This window comes from Adiantum capillus-veneris, chromosome 10, assembly GCF_014529385.1.
Source record: "Adiantum capillus-veneris isolate H3 chromosome 10, ASM1452938v2, whole genome shotgun sequence".
In the NCBI taxonomy this organism is placed as follows: domain Eukaryota; kingdom Viridiplantae; phylum Streptophyta; class Polypodiopsida; order Polypodiales; family Pteridaceae; genus Adiantum; species Adiantum capillus-veneris.
In genome coordinates, this window is record NC_140940.1 from 138,214,183 (window position 1) to 138,218,466 (window position 4,284).

Here is a 4,284-nt window from a genome sequence, read left to right on the forward strand (position 1 = left end):
AGAGGTTCAAAAATCAAAAGGGTCGTCATCGCTCAAGGCGGAGCAAGTCACGCATAAAGTCAGTTCTTGAATGTTGGAACTGCGGCAAGAAGGGCCACATCAAGAAGGATGCTGGTCCAAGAAGAAGAAGGAGATTGAGTCTCAAGACAACAAGCCAACATCGGAGGCCAATGTGGCAGGTAAAGTAGAGCAAGATGCTCTAATTCTCTCATTAGACAATGTGTCTAATTCCTGGATAGTAGATTTCGGGGCTTCATTCCATGCGACACCACACAAGAAACATTTCCAAGACTACACCAAAGGTAATTTTGGATATGTATACTTGGGAGATGATGAAGCTTGTGAGATTGTCGGCAAAGGTACGGTTTCTGTCAAAACTGCTAACGGAAATGAATGGAAGCTTAAAGATGTTAGGCATGTTCCTTCTCTTCGCAAAAATTTGATTTCTACAGGACAATTGGATGATGAAGTTCACAACATTGCATTCGGAAACAAACGGTGGAAGATCTCAAAGGGATCTTTGGTGGTTGCCAAGGGAGAAAAAGTCGGTACACTTTACTTGTGTACTGTTAGCACGCAACCTTCATCTTGTGCAGCAACTACAGAAGTTGACAGTGCGGTGTGGCACTACCGACTTGGGCATATGAGTGCCAAAGGAATGCAAATCCTTCAAACAAAGAAGTTTCTACCAGGTTTGAAAGAAGTGGACTTAGAGTTCTGTGAAGATTGTGTTTATGGTAAACAAAAGAGGATAAAATTTCAAAAATCAAGAAATGAAAGAAAAAATAAAAAACTTGAGTTGGTTCATTCTGGTGTTTGGGGTCCTGCAAGTACACCATCACTTGGTGGCTCATTGTACTATGTAACATTCATAGACGATGCGACTAGAAAAACATGGGTTTATGTCATGAAGAATAAATCCGATGTATTTTCCATATTTCAAAGGTGGAAAGCCTTTGTGGAGAATGAAACAGGTACCAAGGTTAAATGCCTCAGATCCGACAATGGAGGCGAATATTGCAGCCAAGCTTTTGAAAGCTTTTGTGCTAGCAATGGCATTCGGAGGCAAAGGACAAACCCAAGGACACCTCAACAAAATGGGATTTCCGAAAGATGAACAGGACAATCATGGAGCGAGCACGAAGCATGCGGCTACATGCAGGCCTACCGCTTGAGCTTTGGGCGGAAGCTGTAAGTACGTCTGTGTACTTAATCAATCGGTCACCCTCAACGGCATTGGATGGGTGAGTTCCAGAAGAGGCATGGACAGGTAAACCGGTGAATTATGCATTTCTCAAAGTGTTTGGGTGTGAGGCTTTCATGCACATAGATAGAAGCCTAAGATCAAAGCTAGATGCAAAGTCCAAAAAGTGTTTCTTCATTGGCTATGGAGAAGGTGACTTTGGGTATCGCCTATGGAATCCTGAAGATGGTAAAATCTTAAGGAGTAGGGACGTAATTTTTAACGAACAAAATATGTACAAAGATTACTTGGAAAGAAAACAAACAAAAGAAACAGGTGATGAGTACATGGAGGTTGAGGACGGTGAAGACTCAAGGACTGCAAACGGTGACAATGTGCAACAACGTCAACCAAATGAGTAGCCTCAACCTATTCCCCGAAGATCTACAAGAGCAAGTAGACCTCCAGAAAGGTTTGTTCCTTCCTTCAACCATCTCTTGATCTCAGATTCTGGAGAGCCGGAATCATACGAAGAAGCTATGCAGCATGAATCCAAAGAAGAATGGACTAAGAGCATGCAAGTGGAGATGGAATCACTACATCGCAACCAAACCTGGGAGTTGGTTGAGTTGCCTAAAGGTAAGCGGGCACTTCAAAACAAATGGGTGTACAAGGTGAAGGAAGAAGAAGGTGGGAAGAAAAGGTACAAGTCTAGGCTTTTGGTAAAAGGGTTTTCTCAAAAGAAAGGTGTTGACTTCAATGAAATATTTTCTCCTATTGTAAAAATTTACTCAATTAGGCTTGTCTTAAGTCTTGTGGCTGCTCATGATCTAAATCTCGAGCAAATGGATGTAAATACAGCATTCCATCACGGTGACTTAGAGGAGGAAATCTACATGCTTCAACCAAAGGGGTATGAAGTAAATGTAAGGAGAAAATGGTTTGCAGATTAAAGAAAAGCTTGTATGGTTTAAAGCAAGCATCAAGACAATGGTACTTGAAGTTTGATCGATGGATGTTGGATCATGGATTCACAAGATGCAACTCGGATCACTGCGTTTACACGAAGAATTTGGGAGATGGGAAATTCATCATCCTAATGTTGTATGTTGATGACATGTTGATTGCAAGTACTAACATGTAGGACATCAAAGACCTAAAAGAGGAGCTGTCTAAATCTTTTTCAATGAAAGATTTAGGTGCTGCAAAGAGGATAATTGGTATGAAAATATCAAGGGACAGGACGAAGAAGACAATAAAGCTATCTCAAGAAGATTACATCAAGAAGGTACTAGAAAGGTTTGCAATGCAGTTTCTACACCTTTGGCTGGTCATTTTAAACTAACAAAGGATATGTGTCCAAAGACACAAGAGGAGATAGCCTATATGTCTAAAGTACCATATGCTACAGCGGTAGGTTCTCTAATGTATGCTATGGTCTGGACAAGGCCAGACATTGCACATGCAGTGGGAGTTGTGAGTAGGTTCATGGACAACCCTGGTAAAGAGCATTGGCAAGCTGTGAAGTGGATACTTAGGTATCTAAAAGGGACAACAACAAATGCTTTGTATTTTGGAGGAACTGATATTTTTCTAGAAGGGTATGCTGATGCAGATATGGCAGGTGACAAAGATACTCGAAGAAGCACTACTGGCTATGTGTTCACGGTTGGAGGCACAACAATAAGTTGGGCTTCAATGCTGCAGAAAGTGGTTTCACTTTCTACCACGGAAGCAGAGTATGTAGCAATGATGGAGGCAAGCAAAGAAATTATGTGGCTTCACAGATTCTTAGAAGAGCTTGGATATAAACAAAACAATTGTGTCTTGTACAGTGATAGCCAAAGCGCTATCCATCTTGCAAAAAACTCAACCTTTCATTCAAGGACGAAGCACATTGAGGTGAGATATCACTTCATACGCACTCTTTTGGAAGAGGGACAGCTAAAGCTAGGAAAGGTGCATACAAGTGAAAATCCTGCAGACATGTTTACAAAGGTGGTCAACAAGGAGAAGTTGAGCTTTTGCTCATCTTCAATCGGCATTCAAGGATAAGAAGCCAAGATGCAAAGCAGTCGCAGGTTTGGTTTGGAGATCAGTCTCCAAGTGGGAGATTGTTAAGTATGGAGCCTGATTTACCCTTGTAATTTTATGTGGTAAAAGTGCACATTTGTAAGGCCCCCATTATGAGGAGAAGCCATTGTGCGTGAAGGAAAATCACTCGCCGGAAACCAAAATTTTCAGAGCCAAAAATTAGGGGCAACTTTAGGGGCCTCGGGGGCAGAAGCTCCCGAGACTTTTTTTTCCCTAGCCGGAATATTATGGCCGGACGATGGCCGAAAAGTGGTCGGAAAACAACCGTCGGTTGGCCGATGGCCGGTAGTCAATGGTCGGTGGCCGGTGGTCGAAAGTCAATGGCCGGTGGTGGGTTGCCAAATTCAAAAGCGGACTTGTCTTCTCAAGGGCGGCCACACATGGACGGATTGGAGGGTCCGATTTGGACTTATCTACACGAGGGCGGCTACACATGGCTGTCTATCATGAGAGAGGGCAGCCCTTTTGGCCTATAAAAGGAGGCCATTTTTACACACATTTCATAGTGTGTGAAGTTGATACAACAAGGTGAGTGTGAGGTGGTGAGAGTGAAGCAAGGCGGGAGCTCCATTAAGGGTATAATCCCTTTGTAAACTACTTCTTGTTTTGAAGTACTAAATCTATTGAGTGGCTGCTTTCCCGTGGACGTAGCCCACATTGGGTGAACCACGTATATCGTGTGTACTCTCTCTCTCTCTCGCTCTCTCTACTCTATAATCTCGTGTATGTAAATTTGTCTCTCTCCATTAAGTAATGTACTCAATTATCTATTTAGCTACGTCTTATTTCCTAACAACTGGTATCAGAGCAAGGTTTTCTCGTAGCTAAGTTATCTCAAGGAAACGATTCCTTGAATTGAGTGGGGGTTATGGCGGAGGTAGGGAAGCTCAAGATTGAGAAGTTCAACGGCAAAAACTACCAACATTGGAAGATGCAAATTGAAGACTATCTCTACCAAAAGAACCTCTATTTGCCACTAGGCGGTCTTGTGAAGAAGCCCGCAACAA